Here is a 16,536-nt window from a genome sequence, read left to right as displayed (position 1 = left end):
CTACCTGGATTATTGCAGCAGCTCCATACGTGGTCCCCTGCCTCTGACTTTGCCCCCTCGAGTCTCCATTTTGCAGTCAGAATGTGATCTTACTGAAACAGAAATGAGACCAACTCTCACTCCTGCTTAAAACCTTCAACAGACCCTACTGACTCTTAGAATACAAACTCAAACCTCTTAGCACAGGGTGCTATTCCCTGCACGATTGACCCCTTTCAGCTTAATTTCTTCCCCTCTTCCTACTCGCTCCTTTAAACTCAGGCCACACAGAATTGGTCTTGATTCCAGCCTCAGTATGTGCACACACACACACACACACACACACACATAATTTGCCTCATCACTTCTACTGAACTTTGTAGTCTCATATTTGAAATCTCTTCCTCCAGAAATGCTTTTGGGATTCTCTGCAGCCCCGCTGGGTAGGAGGTCCCTCTCTGAGCTCTCCTGCCCTGGAATCATCACTCTGGTGGCACTGGTCAGAGTTTTGGGGAGCCCTCGCCTCATCTGTCTGTCTCTGTTGTAAGACTGTGAAGGCAGAGACTGGGGTAGGGTCCTACTTTACTCTTATATCTTCATCTGCAACATAGTGCCTGGACTTCCCTGGTGGCTCAGATGGCAAAGAATCCACCTGTAGTGCAGGAGACCCGGGTTTGACCCTTGGGTGGGGAAGATTCCCTGGAGAAGGGACTGGCTACCAGCACTCCAGTATTCTTGCCTGGAGAATTCCATGGACAAAAGAGCCTTGCAGTCTATAGCTCACGGGGTCACAAAGAGTTGGACATAACTGAGGGACTAACACTTACTCACTTGTACACGGGTACTCAAAAAACGTTTGCTCGATGAATGGATATATGGTCTCAGATGGAAGAGTAACTGAGACATGGATTGGGAAGGTGCCTAAATGGCATGTGCTTATTTAGGTCTGCTTTGAGGGGAAACACAGATGGGTAAAGACCTCTCTTCTAATCAAAAGGGTCCCTTGAGGGAACTGGACTAAATTCTGTCATGGAAAGCAGTTTGTTCACATCGCACTCAAGTGTGATGGCTTGAGCCTGAGGGGGAAGATGCTGGAGTCCCAGTTGTTCTTTCCAGCCTCCTGTCCACAGATACAGTAGAAAACAGCGCTGGGCCCAGTGTTAGGAGACCCTGGTCGCAGCTCCAGTCCTGGTGTTTGCTTCCTGTGTGCCCCAGGGCAGGCTGCTTTTCCTCTCTGCTCTCCACCTGTGAATCCAGGCTAGGGAATCAACTCCTCCTCTGAGTATGGTGCCTCAGAGTCAGCCACAGCTGAATCTGTACCCTGGCTTTCCAATTATGAGCTGAGTAGGCCTCCAGTATATGCTGGCTTCTTGGGATATTATGTGGATTAAGTGTAATCACACTCCTCAAAAGTGGCCACTGCAGTACTGCTCACAGCATAAGTGCTCAATAAATGGTCACAATGAAGAACACAGGCACTCTCATTGGCCAACTTATCAGTGGTTATAAGGTGGCTACACAGAAACACCTAATAGTTGGGCTTTTCAACCCTAAGTCATGTGACACAGCCCCCACAAAAGGGCCAAGTGCATGTATTTATAGCCCCTATATCCTTCAGACAAAGCATTCAACAAAACTGACACTGTGTCAGGATTAAGACAATAAATGTTTATTACACTGAATCAAACCACAATTATGCTTCTGCCCTAGTGGGGTCACATATTTCGTTTTGGAATTTTAAAGTCCTTGCAGTTTCAAAGCAAGATCTGTCCTGCACGTGTGTGTGCTCAGTCGTGTCCAACCCCACGCAGCCCGCCAGACTGCTGTGTCCATGGGATTCCTAGGCAAGGATACTGGAGTGAGCATCCCCTTCTCCAGAGGATCTTCCCACCCCAGGGATGGAACCCAGCCTCCTGTCTCCTCTTTGGCAGGCAGGTTCCTTGTCACTTGCGCCACCTGGGAAGCTGCTCTGTTCCCTGCTCTCACTTAGAGATCGGTAGGATGTTGTCAAGGAGAGCTTCCCTGGCCTGTGAGGTCAGGTGATGTTCCCGTGAGGACTCCCAGGTCCCCAGTCTCAAGGTTCTGGCTCCTCCACCAAGGAGCATGAAGATGGCTCTGCAGTAAACACATCTTCCTCTGGCACTGGAACCATGCAGGCTGTCACCTTTGCAGCCGGTTAGAACAAGGGGACGCATGGAAAGTGGAAGCCAAGAGGTTGAAATTCTAGACCTAACTTGGCCACCAATGAGTTTAGTGATCTTGGACGAATTTCTTAACCTCCACAGGCAATCATGAAAGCCTACGATTGATGCCTAAAATTAGAGAGACTGCAAAATAAATCCCCTTCCTTTCTTATTCCTTGGATGAGGTTTGGACCTGGAATTTGTGGTTCGCAAATTTTGCTGCACACTAGAATTACCTGCTAGCCACTTGCCCACACCTTGGGCAATATAAATATAAATAAATATTAAATATAAATATTAGGGGGCAATTCTAAATGTACAGTAAACTTCGGGAATCACCACTCATAGGGAGTCAGGGTAACTCAATAGACAAAATTAAAGCAAGCCACCCTGAATGCAGACTGGCCAGTTGTCTCAAACAATTACTCAGTTCCTATGAAGTTACTTTTCCTCATTTCTAAACTCATAAGGCTTTTACAAGCAGTAAGAGATAACGTATGGGGAACCTAGTGCCTTGTTGTTCAAAGTGTGGTTCTTCAACAGGCAGCATCACGGTCACCTGGAAACTTGTGAAGAAATGAGGAATCCCAGGTTCCAGTCTAGACTCAATGAATTAGAATCTGATTCTAAGATTTCCAGGTGGGTAGCAGGCCCACTGAAGTTTGAGAAGCACAGCTCTAGAACTCACTGCTACTCAATAAAATGTCTCTTTTGTACATTTGTACCTTCCATCAACCTTCCCCTTTCATTCATCAACACTAGCACACTATGTGCAAGGCCAGACACTGGGCCTTTCATCCAGTGACTGGCACATAGTAGGGCTTCACCAGATATTTGACAATACAATGAATGGATGCAAAGAAGAATCAGACCCGGCTCCTGCTCTCAGGGAGCTTGTGGTGCAGGAGGAAAATTAAGACATGAGCCCCAATATTCTAGGTCAGGATAATAGTAATGACTGATGAAGGGTCCCCTTTATTTGTACACTTGTTATGTGGCAGATACAAGTTAAGCAATTTACAGGTATTATCTCATTGAATCCTCACAACAACTTTGAGGTTAGAGGCTATTATTAACATGATCTGATTATACAAGGGCTTCCCAAATGGTGCTAGTGATAAAGAACCCACCTGACAATGCAGGAGATGTAAGAGACACAGGTTTGATCCCTGGGTCAGGAACATCCCCTGGAAAAGGGCATGGCAACCCACTCCAGTGTTCTTGCCTGGAGAATCCCGTGGACAGAAGAGCCTGGCGGGCTACAGTCCACAGGGTCACAAAGAGTCGGGCGTGACTGAAGTGACTGAGCATGCACACGCACTCACACACCTTATGCAAACGAGGAAACTGGCACGGAGAGGAAAGCGGCTTGTGCAGAGCAGCACTCAGCTAGTGTGTGGGACTGACGAGGCAGGGCGGCCCTAGCCTCACCACCGTCACTGCACGATGAAGCCCAAGGGGCAGCTTCTGCCTTAACAGGGCTGACCAGGCCCTTTCAAGGGCAGCCCCCGCCGCAGGTGCTGTGGGGGCAGCTGCAGGAGGGCCTGCGGGCAGTGGTGCGGTATGCGGGGTTTCTAGTCCCAGCAGAGGAGCTGGCCAGAGGGTGGAAAGCTCCTGGAGGCTGCTTCTCTGACACAGTCCACCACAGCCAGCTACCCCTCTCCTGGGCCTCTCTCAGGTCACTGAGACATTTCACTTGCAAATGCATTCTGCAGACGATGCCAGGCTTCTCAATGACAAGTCCAGGCAACAGAAAGAAAAATCATTGTCTGAGCTTGTGAGTAGGAGGGAGCAACTTTCAGAAAACTGTCTGATGAGGAATAGGGGCTGGGAGTCCCACAACAGGGGTCCCGAGCTCCAGGCCAAGGAGGAGTTGTGGACGAGGACAGGCCTGTGGTCATCGGGGATAAGAGATATAATGGAACTCCCCTTGGCCTTTCTCACCAAACAGAAGAGTTGCCAAAAATCTGCATCTAAACCATGTTTTGGTCAATATAATTTTATCATTCAACAGGAGATGGTGGATGGCATGGAAATGAATGGAAATATTTGTGTTTCAACAGTCCTGTAATTTTCCATACCTTACCCCTTCCCTATGCCTGCATTTCTGTAGGGATGGGAAGCTAGGAATTTTATTTTCTCCATTTGGAATGATGGTATTACAATGTGGACCAGACTCCTGAGCATCACCTGGGACCTTGCTGGAAATGCATATTCTCAGGTTCCACCCCAGACCTGATGAATCAGAACCTTGGGAGTGGGCCCAGGGGTCCGTGTTTAACATGCTTTCCAGGGGGCTCTGACGGGAGAACTGCTGCCTTAGAGGCTTTTGGGCCAAGCAAACTCACAAGTTTGCTCCAGTGAGCAACTGATGTCAGGAGAAAGGAAGAGGGACACATGATGCTGAGAGGGAGGAGAAGGCAGAAAGAGGGAGAATATGGTGAAAAGACTGCTGGGACCAGGAGCGAGGTGGTGAACTGAGGTTCTGAAGAGCAGGTGTCAGTAACTCCTGCCCTTGGCTGTGCCCTTGGTGACTAAACCCATGGCCCCAGCAGGACAGAACTGGAAAAGCTTCCCACTCTAGGGACACGAGTGAGCAATGGCTGCCACAGCAGCAAGCAGCTGCACGAGGACCACTGGGGTCTCCACAGGCACTCGGTGAGGCTGAAGACCCCAGGGGCTTTTCACTGACTCTCTGGGTGGGAAGGGAGGAAGCTGAGTCTGAGTCACTATCAACGCTAAGCCAGGTCAGGGCTGCCCAGGTGAGAGTCACATTCATTCAGAGAAAGCCAGGGGATGATCATCTCCTATCTCATAACTGTTCATCAATGCAAAATTATACCCACTGTACCTGGACAAATTTAAGGAGGCACTTCCTGGAAGACCATTCTCAGTCCTTCTCAAACTCTCTCTAGGCAAAGACAACAGCGCCTTGTGAACATAAAACCAAGGGGTGGGACGATCTATGTCGCAATACAGATGTTGCAGGGGCGTCCAGGGGAAGAGGCTAGGACAGCTCAAATCTCTGCTTCTGTTGTTTCCTCTAGAGGAGCAGTTTCTCTAGAGCAAACCAAGCCAATATCCTCATTACTTGGCTTCTTCATGGTGGGCAGGTTCTCTCCAGACCCTCATTTTAACCACTGCAGTGTCAATTCTCACATCCTTGGGTTTCAGCCACCAGGAGCTCAGGCTCTAGTACCCTCCCGCCTCCCAGCCCTCACCTGTGAGGTCATGGTTGTGGAGCACCCCCAGGCAGCTGCGGCGCTAATGCCTTCTCTGTTCTCGGTGATGAGAAGTCTTCCTCGTCCTCAGTCTGGCCCCCATGCCCTCTCTCCACACTCTGGTTTCTCCTTTGATATCCGCTGCCCACTACACTACCTCAGCGGAAAGCTCTTTCCTTCTCTCTTCACTTCATACAGCCCTACTTCTTTCTTTCTCTGATGTTTTTGAAAATCATTTCTAACTCTCTATTGCACTATTTTATATTGTGTCATTTTAAGCCATTTTTAAGTTCCTAGATTTAAGAGGTCAGAGATCATGACCTACATACGTCTTTGCATTACGCCCACTCCAGTGCCTGACACAGATTAGGTTTTCAGTAAATATTTACAGAATGATTCTGTATACATAATTGCCTATTTGACAACCTCAGGTGGATATTTTACAGGCATCTCAAACTCAAGAGGCTCAACTTGACTGCTTGATCTAAACCTCTTCACCCACCTGAAGTCTGATCCCCTTCCTTATTTTAAGAAATAGCCTCTCCATTTTCCCAGTTACCTTTATGGACAGCTTCATGCAGCTCTGACTATCTCTCTTCCTGGCCACGTCCACTTTTCAGACAAGTTCTTTCCAATTCTACCTATGAAATATTTGGCTAGACTCTCTATTTCTCTCTACCCCAGTTCAATCCACCACCATATCTTCTTACACTATAGCAACAGCCTCCTAACTGGTATCTGCTTTCAATCTTGCTTCCTCCCTTTCAGGAAGCTACATTTTAAAAACTCCAATTCTTAAATGAAAAAACAACAACAACAACTCCAAGTCTCATTATTCATGTCTAGACGTAGCCACAATAAAGCCTAAACTTGCTTTGGGTCCATCTCCCACCGCTCTGCTCAGACACACTGGCTTTCTCTAAGCTGTAAAAATTAGCTTGTTCTTCATTTTATCCTTCTTAACAAAAATTAATACTTTTTTCCTTCTCAGCACTTGTCACAATTCTTAATTAGGTATTTATGTATGCAATGACTTATTTAATGTCTGTTTCCTTTCCTAGGTGGAGCTTTTTGAGGGCAGGGACAATATCTACCTAGTTCACCATTGTCTTTCCAGTACCAACACAGTACCTGAACACAAGAGTACAAGAGGTGCTCAATAAATACTTTTTAGATTAAAGCCTGTTTAAATTCTAAGCATTATGCTCAGCATGCTATGCTTACCCTTGCTCTGTTGTTAGAGTTGATCAGCTAACAAAGGTGAGACATTTGCCTGATATAAAGCAAGACTAGGCAACTCAATTTACTCCTCATCAGTGCAGTTGAAGTCATTGCAATTATATTCAATTCATTTTAATTTAATTCAACAAACCATCACAAACATGAGAAATCTGACAGCCTTTATGCTAGTAGCAGAGAAATCAGTGATGAAAATTATTTATTCCCTGCCCTCAGGGGGCTTCTAGTTATCGATCCACATCCTAGGGCCAAAAACAGTTGCAAGAAATACGACTGAACTTTCCATCAGGAAATTACAAACAGCCTACTGGTCAACCTAAACTGGCTCTCATTACCATCAAATACCAATTAATGCATTGCGATATCTGGTGACAGCTGCAGAGGTTTAAATATTACACAAGACTAGCGGAAGTGAATGAGGAGATGATGACCTAGAATGTTGAAAGCAAAGACTCACGCTCCATCACTGGTCATCTTCAGTGACAGAAATTCTCCAATCCGTCTTGGAAACCTATCTTAGGACGTTATATTCCTTTTCAATTGATAATGTCTCCCTTTTATTCTATTTCATTTTGAATATACGAGATTTTAGCCTACTCACTTCCCAAAAGATGTGAGATGAATGACATTAAAGCATAAGATCAATGCTGTGAAGTGAGCTCATTTATTGTAAGAAGCAGAGATAGTGATTTTCAAGGCACCATCACTAAGAAGATGTAAATCCTCAAGGATCTGGCTCTGAGGGCTCTGGCAGTTAAGGCAGAAAAAAAGGAAAGACATCAGTTTACACAGGTTTAATTTTGTGACACTGAAGGCAAGTATGTCTTTCTGCAGGAACCACATTATTTTCTCCTCTGTAACTATCCCCTGGCAGGAATTTGTCATGGTCCTTTTAAAAGGACTTACAGAAGCAGAGTAGACCTTACCTTAATCAGTTTCACTAAAGCAACAAAGGCAGCTCAACCTGACCGTTCTCATATACACACTAAATAAAGGCTATTCTTTGAGAGATCGATAGCATGGAATACAACACTCTGCCTTTGGATGATCTGGCTTTATGTTAGTTTAATATAACTTAACCTCACTTACTCTTACCTGGACCTCAATAGAAACCAAAAAATTATTTGCCCTCCTTCCAAACATCTTGCTCCCTGAGATGTTTGTGTTCTCTCTTCCAAGTCACATCTTTGCCATACTGTTACTCTAGTTCCTATTTTCCCCTCTGAGTATTCTACCTAATCTCCCTAATTTGGGAGACAATGAAGAGCACTGGAGACGGGAAAACAAGAGCAGGACAAACAGAAAGTCTGATCAAGCCTTTCTTGATCTTTTTAGATCTATGACGAATCTTAACACGTAGGAAGCACAGCTAGGATAGTATCTGCTGATAAATACCTGACCACAGTAAAAAATGTCAAGTCAGAGGATCCTAGAACTGGAAGGACTCAAAGGTCATTTGGTCCAGCCCTCACCCTCATGCATAATTCCCTTTGAAGCAGCCCCCGTAAGAGATCCAATGACCTCTGCTTGAGTAACTCCAGAAAGAGAGAAGGGTCCGCCCAAGCAGGCATCCCTCCCCTGTGGACAGTTAGAACTGCTAGAAAGTTCTTTCTTATGTTGGGACGTAAACTTTTTTTTTTTTTTTAATCACATCAGACACACACTGAACATCACTCAGACAGTGAACCACTTCTGGGGAATGATCATCTGCTTCCCCTAAAATATACTGAGAAGTTAAAGTTTTTATACAGACCCTCCCCTACTCACTGAAATATTCCGCAATGCTACTCAAATTTTCACATGTTGTTTCTGCCCAGTCCTAGGCTGAAATACTTTGGAAATCAGAATTTTATTAATGGAATCTATTTGATCCGGATTCTGGTAACTTAGTATCATTCTTGACCAAATCTACTATGAGCTGGTCATGCTGATAAAACACAATCATCTGAGGGACACAAAGCATGCTATATAGTTTCCCGACTGTCTTAAGTGTTTTTGGCAAAATAGAGAAGTGTGAAAAGTGCAAACCCTTTAGCCTGAGTCAATTATGAGGTTGACTGGTAGCTGACAAATGACAGCCCCTTCTGCGTAAATGGGCTCTCTATTGTTGGGCATTGATGGCACAGCAGTTTTTTGGTTTTTTGTTTTTTCCCCCTGGCTTTATACTTATTTAGCAATCTTTAAGACAGCTCTATGACTAATGTCAAATCTTTAAATGTGACATTGTTCTTATAAAATGAATATTTAAACCACATGCTGCAAATTCATACAAAAAAGGGAATAATATCCTCAGTTTAAATAATCAGAAGGAAGGGATGGAGGGATAGAAGACGAGAACAGTCACCCTGGGTGCGTATGGGAAGCTACAGTTTAAATAAGCACATCAGGATTTCAAGGAGAACATTCTTAACCCTCTGCCCTGTTATTCGAATGGTGGGTTTTTCAGACTTTCTGTTTGCCCATTTCTGGGGCTCTTCATTGTCTCCCAAATCCAAGCTTCGCCTGGCGAAAGAAGGTGAAGACAGTACTGGCACCTAACAGTCTCACAGGCATCTCAGAAACAACAGGAAGGTGTGAGGGGGCAGGGGTCCGTTCCTGTCAAGCAGTTTATCTGTATGTCCACTGAGCAGGACTCCTTCCTCCCTGCTGTGAGGGCAGATGACCGAGCTGACCGAGGACCGAGCTCTGTCCCTCTGTGTGCGTGTAGACACCAGCTTCCCGTGCGCATGCCCCTCCGCCCGTTCAGGGAGGGAGCACCCACCGGGTGAACTGCAACTGTGCCTGCGCCGCTCTAGTTTTCAAGAGCACAGCACACAGTGTCCCAGCAGAGGCGGGCTGGCAAGGCCTCTCCTGGCACTGCGGCCACACAGGATGGACGCTGCAGCCGAAACCCTCCCTTCCACCGCTTAACTCGGCACGTCTCTGTATGCTGGCCTGTTTGAGGAAATAATAAACGGCTGTGAGCAGGGGGAGTCAAGCGGGCAAAGAAGACAGCAGGACTAACTGGAGTCTGGCCAGACCTGGAACTAACATGACCAGCCCTTCACCTCACAAGGCCAGGTCACTCTGAGAGCCCAGAAAACCTAAAAGGTTTCCATATGTTCCCCAGGATCTTAGGGCACTGCCTCTGCTGCTCCATCAGCAGTGAAAGAGACCCAGTTCTACCTGTGACCTCAGTTTTCTCATCTGCTCAGTGGGGATGGTTATACTTATCCTCACAGAGCTGCATGTGGAAAGGACAAATTAAGAGCATTATGTTAAAATAATAATCATAGGTAACATCAGTAAAGTGCTTGATACACTGTCCATCAACGTGGTAAACACTTCTATGTTTTATCTCATTTAATCCTCACAACAATTTCCAAGGTGGAAACTCTTACTATACCCACGATATGGAGTCAGAAACTGAGGCACAGAGCAGTTGAGTAACTGGCTAAAGATCACACAGCCAACCAGTATGGGTGGGGCCCGTTTTCACTCATTCATTCACTGCTATTTATCAAGTGCTTGCTCCACACGAGGCCCTGAGAAGCAAAACTTCAGAAGCAGTCCCTGCCTGCACTGCTCTTAGTTTCATTACTGGAACAAACAAAATTCAGAGTAAATGGAAGTAGATGAGAACTCCAGGTTCTATTAAAGCCCCAGTGGGATCCAGGACAAGCCATTCATGGTGCTGATGATTGAGACATGCTCAGGGAGATGGTGTTGGTTCTACAGATCCCCCAGGGACAGAAGCCAGGCATACTGGCCAAGGCAGAAAGGTCTTGAACGTTTTCCTTATGTTTGATGCAAGCCCAGACTCACAGGTTTGCAAGGAACCTTGAGAATGAATTTAGTTCATTTCTTTGCCTCTGAGAAGACTGCATTTACACTGTCCTTTGCCAGAGAGCTTCAGCCAGGGAACCTCTCTCATTTAAAAACCTGGTTAAACAAAGTCTGTATTTACAAACAGGTGAATTTAAGGGCATTCCAGTACTTTTAAATAGTGAACGCTACCAGTGCATTTTAAATAGGATTGATTCAATGCGTTTTCTTAGCACACAGCTTTTCAGGAATGCAAAATACACCTGTACTCAGCATCTCAAGGCTTCTCAAGATAGATGGTGGGTTTCTTCCTTTTTGGAACATGCTCATACCATTTAAAGCATTTGAATGAAAGTCTTTCCTTAAATCCAACCTGAACCTTACCTGAGATGATTAAGGCCACTTAATCAACCCAAGAGAGAGGGACTTGAGGGAAGAGAGTGGGTCTGAAGTAGGTCACAACCTTGCACTGAGGACTGCCAGAAAGTCTGGGAGAGCCACTTGGATTAATTAATAGCGTCATTTGTGGCTATGTCCTGACATCATTCTCCTAATTCTGTCTAGCTGCTCCCAGAAACTCAGTCCCTCTCTGAAAATCCTTTCCTTGGAGACACATAGAGCAGCATCTGTAATATGTGCCAGGCAGCTTAGCACTTGGTCAACCAGGAAGGGTCTTAGAGATCGTCAAGTTTTGCCCTCACAGGGCAGAGGAGGAAGTTGAGACTCTAGGGACCAAAGTGACTTGACCCTGGATGTGCAGCAAATTTGGCAAAACTGAAATAATCCATACTCTAGACCTCACGCCTAGCGCTCTTTCCATCACAAATCTGAGTTTTCTCCCCTCATCTAATTCTGCTTCTTTAAAGCCCAGAGCTGTGTCTCATTCTTTTCGAGGACCCTCCTAGTGCAGATTTGGGCATATTATTATACTGCCTGAAGCACATGTGGCTTACTTTGACTTGAGTGGGTTCAGACAAGACCAACTTGGCCATGAGACATGAAGGGGAACAGAATCTAAGGAGCCTCTGTGCTTGTTTGTAAATACAGGCTTTGTTTACTCAAGTTTTTAAAGTGAAGGTTCCTGGCTGAATCTCTCCAGAGAAAAAGAAGAGAACAAATGGGGTCCGCCTCCATTCTTTCTTTACACGTTACTGAATATGCTCAATAGCTGTTTGAGCCCAGACCCTTCCTATTAGAAAGAAGCCCCATTGCTTTTGAGCCAGACGCCCTTCTGCCCCTAGTGATCGTGGGCAGGGCATCCCCCCTTCCTCTCCTCCAGGACCAGCTGGAGCTCTAATCAGATGGCAGAAGCCTGGCATTTGTGCCCCGCTCAGGGACAGCTGTGAGGCTCCTCAGCGTTCCATCCCTCCTGAATCTCAGCACAGCTGTAGGCTTCCTGGCTCTGGATGGCACAAAAGTGCTTAGTGCTGCCCAGGGTTTCCTCTTGGAGGTGGGTTCTTGCTACTGCTCTTTCACTCCCTGGAGTACTCACTTGGAGGTTTTGCCAAGGCCCTGTCTGCGATCAGCACCTCTGCTAAGTTTTAACAACTGGTAGAAATACCTGCTTATATTTCATGGACACTCCTCTGCTGGCGGTTCATACAAGCTGACACTGACTCACTCACTGTGGTGCACACATGTGAAGCGCAGGTGGGCGTGTCCGAGCTTTCTCAGGCACTGACGACCTTGGCCATTCATGAAGTCATTCCCCTCAGCTTTGGGAGCTCACCCTTAAAGATGTGTTTAAAAAAAAACGCTCAGGGAGGCCCAGGACTCTGATTTTGAGCAAGTCACTCCCTTTCTTGGATCTCAGATTCCTCATTCATAAAATGGGAAGACAGGGACAGATGGGGTCATGGGTTCCTTCTGCATCCAGGTCCCTCCTGACTGCTGCACCATAGCCGTGAGCGGAGAGGTTGGAGGAGTCCTTCTGCCTGCGAGCTGGCAGCCTATCACCATTACCTTGCCTGAGGGCTGAAAATTTTTCTTTGCCTCAAAATACAAAAAAAGAAGACTACAAAATCAAAATGAGCAAATATTTAATTGAATGTCTACATAATGTAATGTTATATAAATGCCATTAATTATTAAATTTGATATCATAAACATTTCATTACATTTTAAAACAATTTGCTTCTTAGAGTTTCTCACTCTGAAAGAATTCTCAAATATTATGCCTGGTGATGGCTGAGGGTTTACAGTCATGAGTTAGTGTCAGCCAAATCCTTTCCACAGCCAAATCATTTTTTTAAAATCCCTTTTAAATATGTTACAGCAAAAATATCTGGCTTCCCAGGTGGCACTAGTGGAAAAGAACCCACCTGCCAATGCAGGAGACATAAGAGATGTGGGTGCAATCCCTGGGTCGGCATGATCCCCTAGAGGAGGCCACGGTAACCCACTCCAGTATTCTTGCCTGTAGAATCCCATGGACAGAGGAGCTTGGTGGGTTACAGTCCTTAGAGTCGCAAAGAGTTGGACACAACTGAAGCAACTTAGTATGTGCACAAAAATATTAATGTAGAATGTGGGTAACTTTCAACCTGTTTGACAAGATGTGAAGTGAAATCTTCAAAAGCAAAACTTTTGAAAACTTTGAAGTTGCTCTAGAACTACTTTTATAATACTAGGAACTAATATTAGTAAGTATTTACTCCACACCAGGCTCTCTTTCTAACCTTTTGCATGCATTATCCCATTTAATCCCTGAGACCATCTTTGAGGTGGAAACTATCCCCATTTTACAGATGAGGAAACTGACACAGAGGTAAATCATCTTTACAAGGACACAGACAGGATGGGAAACCAACAGCTCCAGGGAATCTGCTCTTAGCCACACGCCCAGCCACACTCCCAAACGAAGCGTGCGACACCCCTGGTCTTTTCCAGAGAAGGAACAAGTGCTGGCAGGGCAAGGAGGGAGCGGTGCACATATCCACAAAGCAGAAGTGCATCAAACAGAGTTTACACCTTGGCTGACCCTATTGCTACCGCCACCTCCTCTGTAGCTCTTTTGCTCGCAAAAGTCCTCTCCGGCTAACTCTCAGCTTCATCTACATGCTGTTAATAATGAAAAAAAAAAAACTTTTTTACAAAAGAGCTGATAGCCATTGACATCTCAGTCAGTATTTTATACAGCACTTAATTTCATTCAATCCTCATAAGAAACCCCATCTTATAAACAAGAGATTTGGGGTGTAGAGACTTGAAATACTTCGTCTGTGGTCACATGGCTTTCTGAGATAGTGGAAGTGAGGACTTACACTCTGCTCTTACTCTAAAACCTAAACTCTTCTTCTATGTTAGGCATATATGTGTATTATTCACGCAATTCGTTTAATAAAAGCATAGTGAGTAAAGAGTAAAGCCCTCCATTTGCCACAACAGCCTCCTCCTCTTGCCCCATGGATCCCCTCTCCCTGTGTTCCGCTGGGAAGAGCTTGGTGGGTGTTCTTCCAGACTTTTGCCATATGTTTCCCTTTCTATGTAGGAATCTACTCATCGATCCATTCCTTCCTCATTTATTTCTTCCCATGACTTCACTCTCTACAGGCGGCAGCTCCCAGGGTGGGAAAGGCAGTGGCAACCCCTTATCAGAAATGTTGAAATCGCAAGGGCAAGGCTGACCCTGATAAGCATCCATTAGGATCAGGAGGAGCAGGTGGGGTGCTTATCGTCACTCCTGTCTCCCCGCCGCTTTACACAGCTTCTCTGGCTCCCACACCTGTTTTGTCTACTCTTGCACACCTCGTGCGCTGAGATGGCCCACTTCATTCTCAGTCTGGGAGATCTCTGAGCTCAGCTGGCCCATAACCTACATGTGGGGAGTTTTGTGAATGGGTCATTTGAGCAAACTCCAGGGGAGAGTGAAGGACAGGGAAGCCTGGCGTGCTGCAGCCCATGGGGTCGCAAAGAGTCAGACATGGCTGAGCAACCGAACAACAACATCTGCATAAGACTAGTGGCAAAAATCTGACTCGCGGCTACGTCTCTGTCCTTTGCTTAAAGGGAGTCTTAATTAGTTTATCCAGAAGAGAGAACCAAATGATAGACTGAACGACTTGGGGACAGGGCCATGCTGCATCGATGTCTGCATCCCCAATGTCAGCGCACAGTAGGTGCTCACAAAATGACTAAAGGAAGCAGTTGGTAGAGAAGGAAGAGGGTTTCCTTGTGTTGCATGTGGAAAAGTTCTGTTACAGTGAATTTTATGTTTGCAAAGATGAGCAATTTGTAGTCCTCTGGTGTATTTTTTCCCTTTTATTTTCACAGCCACAGTTCAGGGGCAAGGAAAAGCTTTTATCTCTCTGAAAGAGTAGGAGAAGCCCATGGGGTTTGGGTAACTTAAACTAGAAGGCTGTCTCTCTCATTTGGTGCAAAGATGAGAATATTTAATAACTGCAGCAACAATGTCATCTATAAAAGGAGTGACTTCCTGGCTGAGAGACGGTCAAGATAACACTGTACCTCAGAGTGGAGGCTGGGTAGTCTACGAGCTCAGGGCTTCAGTTCCTGTGACTGAATCTGGGCTGTGTGATCTGAGGCAAGTTACTTAACTCTCTGTTTTTCAGTTTCATCATCTGTAAAATGGGGATCACATAGCACCTACTTCATGAAATGTGCAGCAGGGGATTAGACAAGATGATATAGGTAAAATATTGAACACAGAGGCTGGTATATGTATACATGCACATGTGCACATGTGTGTATAGTAAGAGCTCACAATTATGCTAGTATTATACTAATAAACTCTAGACCTCATCATAATGCTGTTCTAAATATCAGCTTGATTCCTATTGACACCCATTTGTTGAACAAATGAGCAAGTGCACTGTACTGAGCAAGGTCTGATGCTGGAGCAGGCGTTCCCCCAAACCACCCCTGAATCCCCAGAGTTGAGCAAATGACACAGAGCAGTCTTTCCATGTGAGTTACCCAAACGTTCCCAACTGACAAGCCTGCAGTCGTGCAGGAGACGGGGGCTCTGAATTTTTACCCACAAGATCTGGGTTCAGGTCCCAGCTCTGCCGCTTGTCATCTCACGTGAAAACGCTAAGAACTCTTCTCTCCTTCTGGGGCCAAATGTGCAGCTTCAGAAGGGAAGTCCACAGAACAAACAAGAGACTCAAAGAATGCAGTCCAGAAGGGTCTCAGATACTGTCCCTCATGGGCTGGAAAGATCCATTTTTGATGAAGACATGGGCATAAGAAACACTACTTTCCTCTTCTGCTCTATTCTTGCAAGAGTGATTATAAATGAGGGAAGTCGGGGATACAGAAGGGAGTTGGGCCAAGGCCTGTGCCTGTCTAAAGCAGGCCTCTCTCATCAGCTTTAGCCAGCCTCCTCCAGGCAGGAAGGCCCACTAGTCAAGGCAGCGGGTCTGACACGTGTGTCTGGCTTCTGAAAATCTGGAGAGTCCTGTGAAACCTGCCAAATTCTGCGTCTATCCAACTCAAAACTGATCTCATGACTTTGAGTGGGCCAGCACCATGAGGGACAATCAGATCATCGGGGGCCAGATTTACCTTCAGGGCTGCAAACGGGGTAAATTACCCATAACCCCAACTGTACGGCAGTGCAACAAGGCACTACCTACCAAGTAAGATATTTAGCACAGAGGCCCAGACCAGGTGAGGAGCCTGCCACGCTGGCAGTTAGCCACACAGAGTCAGGGGTGGGATCTAGGCCCAGTACTCCAGCCAATCTGCAGAGATTAAGTATGCTGTGGCAGACTGTGGCCATTATAAGGAATAACAGCGAAATGTCCAGAAAAACACAGTACTAGACAAAATGCTTCATAGGTGAAAATAGTACACCGGAGGCCTCCTGTCATAGAAAATCCACAGCTGACTCCGGGTGCGTGAACCAAAACCAAAATAGAAGCTTACATAACCTTCGGTGAACGATTCCTCCACTACAAGACAGAGCCAGGTGGCGTGCCCCCAAACTCAAGCCTTTCAATCCTGGTCACACGGCAGTTTCCACTCCTGATTTTGTCTTCAGAAAGCCTCTGTCGTTTTAAAGTCTGAAAAGGCTGTTGTGCTGAGATAATCCTAATATTTAGTGAGCTCTTAGTACACGCCAGATACTGCCTAAGCTCTTTGCATAT

The 16,536-nt window shown here is 45.9% G+C and overlaps 1 protein-coding gene across 1 annotated transcript in view; it reads right to left on the bottom strand.

Moving 5' to 3' along the window:
- Positions 1-16,536, bottom strand: part of DOCK2 (dedicator of cytokinesis 2) — a 474,846-nt gene that overhangs the window by 130,591 nt on the left and 327,719 nt on the right. The gene's annotated exons all lie outside the window — the stretch shown is intronic.

This window comes from Ovis canadensis, chromosome 16 (assembly GCF_042477335.2).
Source record: "Ovis canadensis isolate MfBH-ARS-UI-01 breed Bighorn chromosome 16, ARS-UI_OviCan_v2, whole genome shotgun sequence".
Taxonomy (NCBI): Eukaryota; Metazoa; Chordata; class Mammalia; order Artiodactyla; family Bovidae; genus Ovis; species Ovis canadensis.
Note: the sequence above shows the minus strand (reverse complement) of the source record. Positions and strands in the feature narration are given on the sequence as shown.